This window comes from Myotis lucifugus, unplaced genomic scaffold, assembly GCF_000147115.1.
Source record: "Myotis lucifugus unplaced genomic scaffold, Myoluc2.0 scaffold_87, whole genome shotgun sequence".
Classification (NCBI taxonomy): Eukaryota; Metazoa; Chordata; class Mammalia; order Chiroptera; family Vespertilionidae; genus Myotis; species Myotis lucifugus.
Window position 1 is genome coordinate 3,370,267 of NW_005871135.1, and position 15,748 is coordinate 3,386,014.

General features: G+C 46.3%; 1 protein-coding gene across 4 annotated transcripts in view; it reads right to left on the minus strand.

The window, feature by feature from the left end:
- TRAF1 (TNF receptor associated factor 1) overlaps positions 1-138 on the minus strand; it is a 22,711-nt gene extending 22,573 nt beyond the window's left edge. For 3 of the 4 annotated variants that reach the window (XM_023755942.1, XM_014457893.2, XM_014457892.2), the window contains exon 1: positions 88-138. The gene's annotated coding sequence lies outside the window, so the exon portion shown is untranslated. The remainder of the gene's footprint in view (positions 1-87) is intronic. The other variant, XM_006091103.3, reaches the window with a different exon arrangement.
- Between the last annotated feature and the right edge of the window lie 15,610 nt (positions 139-15,748).

Genomic DNA, 15,748 nt, shown 5'->3' on the forward strand with positions numbered 1-15,748 from the left:
GCGGGGAGCCCGGGGGGCCGGGGCGGGGGCCCGCGCCGCCCGCAGTCCAGGGCGAGTGGGGGTGGGGCGGGGTGAAGTGCAACCAACCTCGGCGCCTCCGCCGCAGCCGCCGCCTCCCGCGGCCGGCGCACGCTTCCGGTAGGGCCCCGCGGACGTGGCCGGGCGGCGGAAGCCGGGGTGGCCGGGGCGGGTCTCCGCAGCCGGAGCCGGCTCCCGGGGGCGGGGCGAGCGCTCCCCCGAACGGGAAACTGAGGCCCGGGCGGGGGTCTCCTGCGTCGCCCTGTTCTCCCACCGGGGACTGGCAGGCTCCCGTGCCCTCCTCCCTTCTCCAAGCTCCGGACTCAGTGTTCACAGAATAAAGGAGTCCAGACAGGCCTGCGACGTGACCCCCACGCCCTGCCTGCCCGCCCGAATCCCCTCCTGGACATGGGCTGAGCAGAACCGAGTCGTGCCCTCTTGGGTTCCTGCAAAGAGCCTAGCACAGTGCCAGGCTCGTCCAGGCCTATTGGGTGGGTACAGTCAGCAAGGCTGGTACGAAGAGGTTGGAAGGCAGGATGCTTTTACAGAACTGGGCGTCTTCAGGAACCACTTCTGTTTCTGTCTAAACACGCACAGTCACTCATTCTCTATGAAGCTGTGTGTATCAATCAAAATAGTTATGGAACTTAGTATTGGGATAGAATTTTTGTTTATAAGAGACAAACAATCTATATTTTTGAGAATTTGACAAAGGCTCCTTCTCCATCAGACCTCTAAGGTCTGTCTGCAGGACTGTCAGCTGAAGGAGGAGTGAGGCTGCCTATTTTGATGGTTTTGTTTTATTTTAGTTACTCACAGGCACCTATTACATTCTCTTTATGTTGATGGTTTTGTTTTATTTTAGTTACTCACAGGCACCTATTACATTCTCTTTATGTATTAGAGTCCCATTAGTTACTCACAGGCACCTATTACATTCTCTTTATGTATTAGAGTCCCATTTTTTTTTGTCTTGACACTCAAATGGAGTTGTGAACTGTGTGGTTTTTTGGTTGTGTGTGTGTGTGTGTGTGTGTGAGAGAGAGAGAGTGTGTTTAAATCTGGGCAGTATGTAAGCCTCCCATCCAGGGTAGAGCTTCTTCCAGCTTCTGATGGAGAAGCTGATGCTGCAGGACAGAGTCCCTCTGAGGAAAGGAGGCTTCTGGGTCCTCCCTGGAGGGCAGACACCTGCTCTGGACAAGCAGAGGACCTCAGGGGCCTACAACATAGGCAATCTGTGGGAGGGTGACCAGAGGTGGCCCCAGCGGGGCCTTTTAATTCCAAGAGAAAAGAAGGATTCAGAGTTTTGAGTCTCTGATTTAAAAATTTATTGATTCTCAGCCCACTCCATGAAGGATTTCAGATCTCTAAAAGCCATTCGCTGGTCCCACTTCTCTCCCACCCACCCTTCCTCTCTGCACCAAACCAGTGTAAGTGAACAGGCAACCTGACCTCACTCTTCATGTGCCACATCCTGTTTTCAGATTAATGAGCTCATTTGGTGGAAATTTACCAAGGGAAATAGTTTAATTTTGGAAAGTACCAAAAACTTATCTGTAGTCACTTGGCTTATTTTGGGGGGCTCTTGAAGTAAAGGGGGCATCACCAGGGGACCTCTGAGCGTTCAGGGAGCCATGAGGCTGCAGAAATCGAAAGCCAAGTCTCACGGGGCTGAACCTGACTCAGAAAGGAAATGAAACCCTTTGGAGACCACTCATCTCTACCCAGGGGAAAAATCATTTTTCCAAAAATAGATTTTAAAAGAAAATTAGTCCATCTGGCTAAGGCCTAACATCTGGTGGTCTGAGCATGGGGCCACGAATGAGGAACAAGAAAGCAAAGCCAGGGAAGTAGGGCATGCTGGAGCCTCAGCAGTCCTTTCACATTCATAACTACTCTGCCTTCAAAGAGGCACCAAAAGGCTTCCATTTGCCAGTTTTGCCCGATCCTTTAGCCATTAAGCTCTTGACATTGAATTTGCCTGCTTAGCCTTTCCAGCTTCTGGCTCCTGCAAGGAGCTACGGACTGAATGGCCAGGAGGACTTGGATATTAAAATTTTGTGAGCCATTCTTTATTGAAGATGGTAGAGCACATGTGATTGGCTCCTAAGTGTCTGACCACCTCCTGGCTTGCTATATTTCCTAGAGTAGAGATTTTTAACCCTTTTTCAGATGCAGAATAGAAAACTGATGATAACTGGTAAGGTCCTGACAATTTATTACTGGGATGAAAGGAATTGTGTCTTCCTTCACTCTGCTCCCCCCCTCCCCCCCGAAATATGTAGTGATATATTGGAGGCTATATTTATATATTGAAATGAGCACTGGACTAGGAGTCAGGAGATGCATGTTCTGTTTTTTCTCCCCTTGCCACTAAACCAGTTGTTTGCAGGGGGGAGGGGAGAGGTAGGGGGGAGGGGGGAGGTAAGTAAATGAATGCTTAAGGAATAATTAAAATATATAATTCATAGATTTTTTTTAAAAGCAGAAAAATGATCATAAAGATCATAGACAAGCGTGTTAGGTTTTTCAAACTGCATTAGCTGTAGGACTGTGTCTTTGAATGCGTTCTCACTTGGAGCCCAAATATATAAACCAGCTGGAAGCTGAGACTTTGTGAAGCAGTGCACGTGGCCAGGAGTCTGCGCACTGGACTTCTCCCCATCCTGACCTCTGGGCTCTAGGGACACAGTTTGAAAATCACTAGACTTAAAAAAAGAAAACCATGAACCTAATGAGATTTGAAAACTGGGATTCTTTCCTGGGCTGGCTTGCCTCCGCTGTCTCAGCCTGTTCAAGCTTTTTTCTGACAACTGCCTTTCCATGTGTTACAGTTCAGGATGCTGGCAGCCAAGAGCATTAGAGGAGGGAGAGATTACACTGGCCTGGGGAGACAGGACCAGATTAGAGTTTAAGCATCTGGAGGATTGGGGTCCGTGGTTGTACTAAAAATACTAACAGTGACAATAAAAGTGACTACCTTTTATTTAATATCAGAGACTGCTCTGAGCATAGCCATGAATTGCTCCATTCACTAACATCACCAAGAAGAGGTGAGGAAACTATTTTTCCACTGTCCAGATGAGAAAAGTAAGGCTTAGAGAGTTCAGTACGTTGGTCGAGGTGAAGCAGCCAGAATCTGGCAGCACTGGGGGTGGGAAGAGCAGTCACTTCAGGCTTTGTGTGTTTTTTCCACTTGTTCAGACCAAGCTGGGATCTCATCTGGTTCCTCAGTGACCAGCTGTGGGTTGTTTTCCTGCTGTGGGCCTCAGTTTCCTCATTTGTCAGGTGACAAGAATGGAACACATATTCCCCCAGATCTTTTGCACACTGTCACTCCCAGGTTACAAAACCCAGGCCTGTGGTGCAGGGAGGTGAAGGGGCCATCTGACTCCTATTCACAGTCAATACCCCAGCCACTCTCCAGCCTCTTCATTCTTGACATTTCTTTAACAAGAGATAGATGGATATGTTCTTCAGGGAGAGGAGAGGCGCCAGTCATTGTGACCCACGTTTCCAGGCGGGAGGAGAGCCTTTCCTGAGAGCGGATTGGGAAAGGAGGAGGGAATTGACTGTCCAGTCTGAGGGGAGGTAGGTTCTGTGGAGGGGTGAAAGGGACGTATGGTGGGTCACAGTTGCTGCAGACATTTCATTGACTTCACCCCAAACGTATTTATTGTGAAGGCGTAGAGTGTGTTCTGTCAAGAGCAAGGCCCCAGACTGCAGCTGTGAATGAGCCAGACAGGGCTCTTCGTCTCATGACTGCTTCATCCTAGATATGAATGAACCGAGTGAGTGCACCCAGTTGGCTAATGACAGCCATGCTCCTATTTGTCAGTGACCCTTAAAATGGGGAGTCCAGAATGAGCTATTACTCCCTCTACTTATAAAAACCAAACGTTCCCAATTTTGCCCTGTATTCCTTCTTCTCATTGCCAGCATCATGCCTTGTCCCTGTCATATCCGTGGCTTATGTTTAGTAAAAATAATTAGCGAACAGCTTTCCTGTTCACATTACTTTAATATCCTCTGATAACTTCTGATGCCCGCAGCAGGACATGTAATTAAACATATGATTACAGCTTATCAGTCACCTGTTATATTAGAAGACCAAATGGCACTGGGTTCTTCAACCCAAATTCAATACCTCCCTGTGGTAATTTATACTTAGCTAATATCAACAACAAAACAAAGAAATACACCAGATGACCTTGTAAAAACTATGGCCTATATTATGCATTTTCTGCTTTGGTGATGATTAAAAATGTCCCAGGTTTCCTTCTGTTAATTGCCCTCTTGGTTTTTATTACACTTGTTATAACTGGCAGTTAAAAAATGTGCCTGTTTACAAGTGTTTTTTTTTTCTTTTTGCCCCTCTAGAATATGTGAATTATATGAATATAGGAAATTAAATGGAGTAAAGATGTTAAAGTAAAGCTCTGTCTTAATTCTTCATTATTGTTTTCCCAGGCGTAGCTCAGGGCTGGGCACATAGCAGGTATTCGATAAACACTTGTTCAACGAATGACTAATATGCAAGACCTTACCCATAAACATTTTTACTTAAGTTAACAATAGTTAAGGATAATTTCACCACCATCAGAAAACATTTATAAAATCTTTTTGGCCTGGCCTTTTTCAAGGTGTTAGAAAAAGCATTCTAACTAAAATCTAAAAAGAAAGCTGGGGTTGTTTGTTGAAGGGCGTTTCTATATCTGGTGATTTTCCCCATCTCAACAGATTCCCATATTTTAAGTAAAGAAACAAAACACCTCTGAAGTTCTTTGCATTGTAGGTTCCAGAACTGTCCCTGGGGTGTTTCCAGTTATTTGTGGGACTGGCCACTTTGAAAATGCAATGGGGATTTCAACATATGATGGGGATGGTGACGTGGCCCAGGTGAACTGCTTGGGAGACCCTTGGATAAGAAAAGCTCCTCAGATGCCAATAATGAGCAAGGCAAGTATCTTTGGATTAACACTAGCCAACCTTCTGCTTCTCTTTGCCATCTCTGGCCATGCAGGAGCCCTGTTCTAAGAGATTGGTTTAGCTCTGTGTCAGATTCTTACTTTTGTGGACTTTGACCATAAAGACTTTCCCAAAGGTGGGTACCCTGGGCCTCCAAGGCCCTTTGCTGGGCTATAGAATCATTGTTCTTCTCTGTTACTTATCTTTGTGAGGTTGGTTTTCCTGGGTTCTGGGCTGGTGCAGAATGAGAATAATCAATCTTCTAGCTCAACAGCAATCACTGTCTGGCTGAGGAGGGGTACAGCCTGGCAGTCCTCATCTCACTCCCTCTTGAGGACTCAGCCTAAGAGAGAAAAATCAGGGAGTGAAGGGAGCTCTTACTCAGGAATTAGGATATCTGCCTCTGCTGTTGACTGCAGGACTGCAAGGAAAGTCCCTCCAAACCCTGGTGCTGTGTAAGGGACATAACTCTCCCACCTGTCTAGGAACCTGGACCAGGAACTTTTGTAACAGATGCTGGAAGCTTCCACTAAATGCCTGGGACTCCAGATTTTTTCCCCCAAGAAAAAACAGCGTGAAAAACCTCATCTGATGGATTTTTTTTTTTCCAGAGCTCAAGCCAGATGAATTCCCAGCACAAGCTAAGACTTGGAAGCAGGAATGTGGGGTGGGTAGCCCTGGCCGGTGTTGCTCAGTTGGTTGGGCGTAGTCTTGTGCACCGAGAGGTTGCTGGTTTGATTCCAGTCAGGGCACATGCCTGGGTTGTGGGTTCGATTCCTGGTAGAGGGGCGTGCAGGAGGCAGCCGATTGATGTTTTACTCTCACATTGATGTTTCTCTCTCTCTCCCTTTCTCTCTCTCTCTAAAATAATTAATTAATTTTAAAAAATTTAAAATTTTTTTTAAAGAAGGTGAGGTGGGAATAAGAGGCTGAGAACCAGGCAATGGCCTGAACTCCCTCCTAGAATGCCCAAGCTGGGGGTGGGCAGGGCTGTGAGTGTAGGGTTGGTGTTTGGTAGTCTCTTCTGACCTTCTCCTCTTATAAAAGGGGAACTGGGTCCAGAGAGGGGTCGGAGTTTGCACGGTAAGTCTGAAGTCCAGAGGGCCTCTTCCTCTATGTTCTGGTGCCCTTTTGTCCCCAAATGTCTCAATAATAGCCTGGCCTTTCTTGTTCCTGCTTTCACTTTTCCTCGGATATCTCTCCACAAGAGGGCCTGGGAGCAGGGCATATTTGTGTTTGTAGGCCCATTGTGCCCAGCCTATATCCTATCCTGTACATCAGAGGTGGAGGATGGGAGAGCACAGTAAATACCTATTAAGAGGGTCCAATTTGCCACATTAAGAGGACCCAGGAAAATGTCATTCCTACCTCTCACATTTGTGGGTTCCTAAAATCTGTTTAACAAATATATTTTTAGCTTCTACCGTGAGTCAATTCGCTAATTTTTAAAAGAACCATAGTATACACAGCTAGCAACACTTCTTGGGGGAGATCATTGCCTTAATCACTTTACTGCTATAATTGAGGAAGTTTAAAATGTAAAAGCTGATGGACCAAAAACACACTCTGTCTAGCCGCCATTCTTGATTACACTCTTCTGTATCCAGTGTCCAGCCACATGACCAGAGAGCCTGGGGTAGGGCCCACAGCTCTCTCTGGCCCCCCTGTTGCTGAAACTGGAGCTGCCTGGGGAGGCTGGGGCCCTGGCACCAGCTTCTCCTGGTCCTGCTTCTCCTTTCACAGAGAGCATGTCTGCACATGAGCCCTCCCAAGCCACCTTGGAACTCCTCCAAGGACAGACCTGGAGACTGGCCAGGGGAGAGGGTGCTCCTGGGAAAGACACATCGATGGGAAGTGGAGACCCTGGCATGCAGGCACACACATGCAAATGCTTGCAGGACAGCCAGGTCTTCCAAGGTTTCCAGAAAAACTGGAAATCTAGATTTTTTACGTGAAATGTCTTGATTTTTAGAATACTCCATGAGCCAAAAAGCAAAACAAAAAACAACCCTCTCCAAAAGAACCTCAAACAACAACAACAGAAAACCACCAAACTCAAACCAAACAATCATCTCAACAAACCATGTCTGTGGACCACTGTTTGCGACCTCTGATAGCGTCTGGCATGCCATGCATACAACCTAAGCGGGTAAGCCAATGCCCCATGTGTAGCTCACCAGGACTTTGCACATTGTATGTGTTTATCCAGGTGCAGAGCCTGCATGCACGTAACGGAACCAGTCATTGAACATTTACGCACACGGTATCTTCTAGGATGTCACTGTGTAACCTATTCATTTTGCAGCTAAGGAGACTGAGTGCTGGAGATCTCCAAGGTTGTGTAGCTGGATGTGCATCCCAGGCTGCCTGGCCACAAAGCCAGTGTTCTGAACTGCCCCCCAAACCGCCTCCCAGACGCCTGCTCTCTGAACTGAAATGCCTGCTAATTTGCCTCCCTCACTAAACTCAGCTCTGTGAGCTCAGAGACTTTTATTTGCTGTCACATCCCCATCACCTAGCACGGTGCCCAGGGGAACATAGAAGGCTCTCAAATAAATACTTGTGGGATTGCGCATAGGTACACATAAACCCACACACAGGCACGTAACTCCACCGTGCCCAAGAACACCCGAACACTTACGTTCCCACAGGCACACCGCCCACCCCACACCACTCCTCCCAGGGCATCAGACCCAGCTGGGCCTCCTCAAGTCCTCTGGCCAGCCTTGCCCAAAGCCTTCACAAATTGTTTCCTGGAAATCTCGAGGCGGCTGTGGTGTTCTTTTTCCCTAACTCAGGAGACAGCTCAGCAGTTTTGTTTTTCAAAGTCTGGGACTTATAAACCTGGATCCTTTCTTCGATTTTTCCACTAGAATTTTCCTTGGCCCGGTGCCTTTCCCCAGGGCCTTGGCCTGGAGGTTGTACTCAGAGCGCCCTCTGCTGGGCACCATCTTTTCAACCTAGTGGGCAGTTGCAGGGGGAGAAGAGGGGACTTATTTTAAACTCAACTGCTTTACAGAGTCAGATGCAGGTAGTGGGCAGAGTTTGGGGGCAGGGGGTGTAGGCTCATGCTAAGTGTGTGGCAGTTGTGGTTTTTTTAACTTGTTGAAAATAATAAAAAATAGCTTTCAGAGCTCCCACAGGGCAGAGAAAGGCCCTCTGTTCTCCCTAGAGCCTCTGTGTGGGATAGATGGCAGAGGCTTGATACTTTATTAGATTTAACTTTACTCTTGAATCCCCACCACATTTAAGAGGCCAGGAGAATAGCCAAAACCGGTTTGGCTCAGTGGATAGAGCGTCAGCCTGCGGACTGAAAGGTCCCGGGTTCGATTCCGGTCAAGGGCATGTACCTGGGTTGCGGGCACATCCCCAGTCGGAGATGTGCAGGAGGCAGCTGGTCGATGTTTCTCTCCCATCGATGTTTCTAACTATCTATCTCTCTCCCTTCCTCTCTGTAAAAAATCAATAAAATATATTAAAAAAAAAAAAAAAGAGGCCAGGAGAACAAGACACAGATATGTTGGGAGAAGCAGTGGGAGGAATATTTATTGAGCACCTGATATGTGCTAGGTAGGCTTACAAATTCTTTCACATTTAATTTTCACAGCAACCTTGTGAGGTAGGTAGCTTTGTTTCCATTTTATAGATTTAGACTTAGAGGCTGAGCAAGGTCTCAAGATCAGAAAGGGAACGGGGGGAGCTGGGATTGGAATCCAAACCTGCTGTGTTCTTGGCTTTGCAGCCTTCTGGATTTTTCTCATTTGGCTCCAGTGGGCCCAGGGTGGAGCCTCTGTGGCTGGGCTCATGGGGACAAATATTTAACAGCCCTCTGCTCAGAAAGGGAAGCCTGTCCTTGGCCTCTTTCAGCGGGCTGCATTGGGGGCCAAGGGGAGATGGGTCAAGCAGGCTTGAAGCTGAGGGCCCCGGATCTGGGAGGAGGGAGGATCCTGGGACTGGCAGCTGTGCCAAAGCCCCTTAACTCACAATAAAAACAGGATTGGATGTCTTTATAAACTGAACTCATGAGCAGTTCTAAAGGGCAAGGTTTTTCCTGAAAGAAAAAAAAAAAGCAGGTCCTGCAAGGTTTTTGTTTTGTTTTTCTTCTTAATGGCGTTCTGGTTAATAACACAAGGAAATGAAGAACACATTTCACTAAGAATTAGTTACTGCCCTCCCAACCATCCTCCATCTTGCTGCCCTGTTCAAAACTTTCAAAACTTCTCACTTCCTGCAGGAGAAAACCAACCTCCTGATTTTGTTCTTCTTCAGTCTGGCTTGGCCTTCTCGTCCACTCATCTAATTTAAACAGACCTCCTAGGGGTCTCTGTGCATACCTGCCTTCATTCCCACCAATGGGCACTTGCTCACATTATTTCCTCTCTCTGAAAGGACTTCATTTCAGCTTCTCCAGATCGTAGTCATTATTCAAGACTCCACTCAGAAGTCACCTTCTCCATGGAGCCTTCTCCGCTGTGCCCAGTGGGAGCCATCCTGCCTTTGCTAACCTTCGAGATGAATGTTCTAGTTCCCCTAAGACACTGAAACCCTCGAGAAGCAGTGTTGGACTCATCTTTGATCACCCTATATGGGTGTGTGTGTGTGTGTGTGTGTGTGTGTGTGTGTCCCTGCCCTTTGGTGCTATAGAAAAAGCCGGAGACCCCAGCTTCGTCATTAGGAGATTAGGGTTGAACAAAGATTGTAACAGAGAGCTGTTGTATGTTGCCCCTTCTTGAGTCACGAGAGAGGGTCTTCGTAGAGTCACAGAGCTGAGCACATGTCTCTGGCAGTCTGAGATGGGGAGATACGGTGGACTGGCATCTGACAGCCACCAGAGAAACCTAAAGGATGAGTGATGGGTGCCATCTTAGACAAACAAGGCAAAGGGGAGGTAGCCCTGTTCAGATCAGCCTGAGCGCCCAATGCTGTTTTGGGCCCAGGATATTATTCCCATGGACAAGAAGTGGGTCATGCACAGGAAGAACTGAGGTGGAGGCCTCTTAGGTCTGTTCAAGAGGAGGACAAACTGAAGGGACCACTGACTTCCTAGGGCTGCAAGGGTGAACAATAGGATACAGGTGGTGAAAATTCCCTGCATGTCTCCACACAAAGTCATCTTTAAAGCCTTCTTGCCATAATACTGGTCAGATAAGAGCTCTCCCGCTCTTTCCTTCTGCCTCTCCTCAGCCCCCTCCTTTAAGAGGTCCGAAGTCACAGCAAACTGGGGAGGGAAGTCTTGGGAGAGAAAAAAGCAGCTGTCCATATCCCTGTCCCCAGCTAGGGGTCCCACCTGCAGCAAGCACTGGTTGGGAGAAAAGGTTGAGCTTTAAATCAGATTTGGAATTTTGCCTTTTTAGGGGACTGAGCATATAATTTAGGAACAGAGTTTGGTGACAACAGTGTTCCCAGGACTTTTTCTTTTTGAAGAGTGATCAGAAAAGTCACAGCTTAAGTTTTCATTAATGAGTACAGGAAGGACTTCTTTCCCTTTCCTTGGAATAAATTTTATTGGTGGTTGGGAGACAAAATAATTTATGATTATGCACTGTGAGTCTTATTTACTCACTGTATTGATTCTAATTGCTACTGTAAAACGGGTTGTCTCCTTCCGATTTTCCTAATTGGTGGTGTTTGTTTCTATCACTTCTTCCAGAGCAATGAACTCCCTGTGCTTATCTCATATAAAGCAACTTAACCATCACCCGATCTTCTGCGGATTTTAAGGAGCCTCCTGTCCGAGGTTGATGGACTTGGTATTAATGTGCTTTTACTGCTAGGTCCTATGTGATAATCAAAATCTGATTCTGTTTTTTATTAAATGTAACAGACTTGACTTTGTATCTCCCTTGCGCCAGGTCTTGTGCTTAAGGAGACAGAGAAAAATGACCCCTTTCCTCAAGGAGCTCACAGTGGGACACAGAGACATGGATGAGCAATCGGAACACTCGGTGTGTGGTAAGAGCTCTAGCACAGGTGTGTTCACAGAGAATGACTTATTGGAGGTGTTACTGGGTCTACTCCTTGATGCTGCCACAATGCCTGTGGTAAGGACTCTGCCTCAGGCCATGCACATCTTTCACAAAGGTCAGCTCTTTTAAGAGGTCTTCCTTGCTCAATTCCACGTGCACTCTGATTACTTCTTTATCCGCCATCTCAGGGATTTTCAGTTAAGTCTTGTGTTCACTTACCCGACGCCACACATACACTGAACAAAATAACTTGTGGGACATGCAGCTTATCCCAGGCCATTCAGAAAAATTGAAGCTGGGATTCTAACCCAGAGAGATGGACACCTGCTTCTCATCCAGACAGTTATTACATAGTGGCAAGCACTGGCTTTATGTGTGTAACTTTATCATAAGCACTTTCCAGGTAGCTACCTAGTGTTTATAATGATTCTCTTTAGAGGCGGCATAATATTTCATGAAATGTGTATACCATTATTTATGTAATGATTTCTCCCTTTTTAGGTCATCACTTTATATATCATATTTTATATATCACATAAAGTGCTTCCATAAAGTACAATGCATCCTATATAATAAAAGGCTAATATGCAAATTGACCAAGCAGCTGAATGACTGGTCGCTATGATGTGCACTGACCACCAGGGGGACAGAGCTCAATGCAGGAGCTGCCCCCTGGTGGTCAGTGTGCTCCCATGGGGGAGTGCCGCTCAACCCGAAGCCAGGCTTACAGCTGGCTGGCAAGTGCAGCGGCGGTGGTGGGAACCTCTCCTATCTGCAGCAGTGCTAAGGACCCCTAGGGGGATGTCCCCGGGTCCCGGACTGGGAGAGGGCACAGGCTGGGCTGAGGGACTCTCCCCCTGCCACCCCTCCCACCCCCCCAGTGCACGAATGTCATTCATATATCTAAATCGCTACTTGATCTTTCCACACAGATGTCTAAAGATTCCTCAAACATAACAAGGCCCCCATAGAAATCCTTATTCTCTTCTCTGTTAGACTCCTAAGGCTGCCATAACAAAGGACCACAAACTGGATGGCTTAAAAATGAAAGAGATGTATTCTCTCACAGTTCTGGGGATTAGAAGTCTGAAATCCAGGTGTCTGCAGGATTGGTTCTTTCTGAGGGCTCTGAGGGAGAATCTCTTCCATGCCTCTCTTGTAGCTACTGATGAAGGCTGGCAACCCTTGGCGTTCCTTGACTTGTAGAAACATCACTCCAATCTCTACCCACCTTCACGTGACTGGCTTCTGTGTCTTCACATGGAGTTCTCTTTCCTGTGTGCCTCTGTCTCCATGCCCACCCTACTCCAATAACCTCATCTAACGTTGACTAGTTACACCTGAAAAAACCTATTTCCAAATGAGGTCACATTCTGAGGTGTTGGGGGTTAGGATTTCAACGTCTTTTGGGGGGACGCTGTTCAACCCATAAAATCTTTCCTCCTCTTTGCCATAAATTTGCACCTTCTGCTGCCTTCTCTAACTGTATAAATGGCAACTATACTAGCTCAAGGTGAGACTCCATGAGTAATCCTTGATTCGTCTGCCTTCATGACTTCCACACTAACACCTTCAGCAAAACCTTCAGTCCTGCCTCCAAAAATATCCTGAATCCTTCTATTTCTCTTCGTCTGCTTTTCTACCACCCTATTTCAAGCTACTATCACCTTTCACTGGGACAGCTGCAAGAGTTCCTAATTGGTCTCCCTGTCACTTTATCGTGCACAGTCTGGTCTCACGCCCTTACTTAGTACTCTCTACTGAAAAAATTCAAACATCTCACCTGTGCTTATGAAATCCTACTGATTTGGTGCCTTCTATTCCCTATTCCCCTGACCTCATTTTCCATCACTTGCTTTCCTTGACCCAGCCACACCAGCCTTCTTATGGTTTCCTGGACCATGAGCTTCCCTTTCTGGAATACTCTCTCTGGGCCTTCATATGGCTGCCTCTTCTTGTCATGAGAATCTCAGCTTTAATGTCATCTTATTTAGTGACATTTGAAAGACCTTCCCTGACCACCCAATCTGGAGCAGACACCCAGTTCTCTATCCCAGACCTTTAATTTTCTGCAGAGGATTTAGTAAATATATTACTATTCTCATTTATGTGTGTATTTATTGTCTTTCTCCCCAATTATAATATAATCTCCAGGAGGGCAGAGACCTTGTTTATCTTGATTACACCATCTAGAACTGTGGCACATAGGAGGAACTCAATAAATATTTATTGAATGAATAATTAATCCTGCACAGAAGACCTTTGTGTACACACTTCGTTCTCTCCCTTTTGGGAATTTACTTTATATAAATAATCCAACAGGAGAAGGGATACTAGATTAAGGGATATAAACATATTTTGGCTCTTGAAATGTATTGTCAAATTGCTTTGCAAAGAGGTAAGATCAGTTTTCATTTGTTAGGCAACCTTTTGAATTCCAAGCGCCAAGGCAGTGATTTCTGGTCTATGGGGGAGGGAGGGAGGACAGGGGGCAGTGGTGAGAGTGGCAGGTCAGGGCTGCTCTCCTTGGTGGGTCAGGATGTTCAGTAGCAGCAGCAACCAACCTACTTAGTAGGCTCCCTATTCCAGTGCCTGTCAGGATGGGCAACAGCCTGGCCTTCCAGGCCTGCCTGCAGTGGCCCATGCAGGAGGACCCACCTGTGGCATGAACATGGATCTGGCTATAGGAGCCAGGGTGAGCAAAAGAGTGGACAGGTGCACCTGCTCTTTAGTGCAGCTAGACTCATCCTGGAGGCCAGGTAAGGAAGTGGTGAGGGGATGGAAGCTGAGGACACAATGTGGGGCTTGGCCCCCAACGTACCTTTTGTAGAGGCTATCTCTGGATTGGAGATTTTCTGCTTAGGATATGGAACTTGGAACATTAGGAGATTCGAGCACCTCTCTCATAGGTCTCCAGGAATAAAGAGGCCTGTCTTACGCAGTTCTGCATACAGGCAGGCCCATTCAGCAGTGCCCTGCCCCTGTCTCTTAAAATTGCTTCAAGAGCTAAAGAAGTAAATGCATTTAAAGGTGCTCAAAATAATATCTGGCACATAATAGGCATCACCCACGTGTTGGTCATTAGTCCTAGCTCACATATCTCTCTGGACTGTAAGATTTCTGAAGACAGAGACTATATTCAAGACAGAATAGTGCTAATGAGTCAGGCTGCCTGAGTTCTAAATCCCGGTTCCACTACATTACTAGCTGAGTGGCCTTGAACAAATTACCTAACCTCTCCGTTCCTCAGTTTACTCCTCTGTACAATGGGGATAACAGTATCAAGCTCACTGGGTTGTTTTATGGATTAACTGAGTTGATGAATATAAATAACATAGAACGGTACCTAACACATAGATGGATCGTAGTGAGTGAATAGATTAATTCGTGCCCAGACCTGCCCTGAGCACATTTTGCAAAGGCAGCCTGCTTTTCCTTTGGCATCTTCTTTCCTCCTCTTTTTTCTTAAGACCTCTTTCTGTTTGTTGCCTTGTATTTTCTCTTGTCCCCAGAATTCCTTAGACTTTTCTGTCATCCATTCCTGAAAGGCCTATTTGACAATACATTTCAAGGACCATTACTCTCAACCAAGGTGTTGGCTGTTAAAGGGCTGCTTTCCTTCATGCAGGTATCCTTGACTTCAGAGGGCACTCTATAACCTTGTTAGGTACAAAACCTGCACATTAGGCATCACCTGAGAGATGCAGAATCTTGGGCCACCCCAGACCCACGGAATCAGAATTTGCATTTTTACAAGTTTTGAAACAATACTTCTTTACATCCCCATGACTATCCTGTAACTACCAATTTTTACTTCTTAATCCCTTTACCTTTTTCATCCATCAAGTATGCATAGGGAATATAGTCAATAATCCTATATAATAAAAGGGTAATATGCAAATTGACCCTAACAGTGGAATGACTGGTCGCTATGACGCACACTGACTACCAGGGGGCAGTCGATCAATGCAGGAGCTGCCCCCTGGTGGTCAGTGTGCTCCCACAGGGGGAGCGCCACTCAGCCAGAAGCTAGGCTCACAGCTGGTAAGTGCTGTGGCAATGGCGAGTGGGCCTAAGCTGTCAGTCAGACATCCCCCAAGGCTCCCGGACTGAGAAAGGGCACAGGCTGGGTTGAGGGACACCCCCACCCCAATGCACGAATGTCGTGCACCAGGCCTCTAGTATTGTAATAACTATGTATGGTGTCAGATGGGTACTAGATCTATTGGGGTGATCACTTTGTGAATTATATAAATGTCTTATCACTGGGTTGTACACCTGAAACTAATCTAATATTGTACGTCGAATCTAATATTGTATGTTGACTGTAATTGAAAAATAAAAAAATACTTAAAAAACAATACTTCTTAATCTTTAATGTGCCTATATTTTCCTTGAGATCCATTTAATTTTCTGGGCTCTGCTACCAGAGTTCTAATTCAGTAGGTATGAGGCGGGGCCTGAGAATTTGCATTTCTAGCAGCTCCCATGCCATGGGTATGGTGCTGGTGAGAGACTGCACTTTGTGAAGCACTGTTCCAAGACTGACAGCCTCCAGGACCAATGAAATGAAGCTCTAACAGGGAAATCTGAGACACTGGAGGAAGTTGCTTTTTAAGATGGTGGGCTCTTTCCCAGTCTTTTAAGAGCACATCAGAAGATCTCTGCCTGCGGTATCTTAGCACAAAGATGCTTTTGATTATTAATGCTATTTCCATATTTGTTCAAAATTCTACAGTTTAAGAGTTCTTTCATTTGTTTGATCTTATTTCATCTTGCAACAACCCTATAAGTTG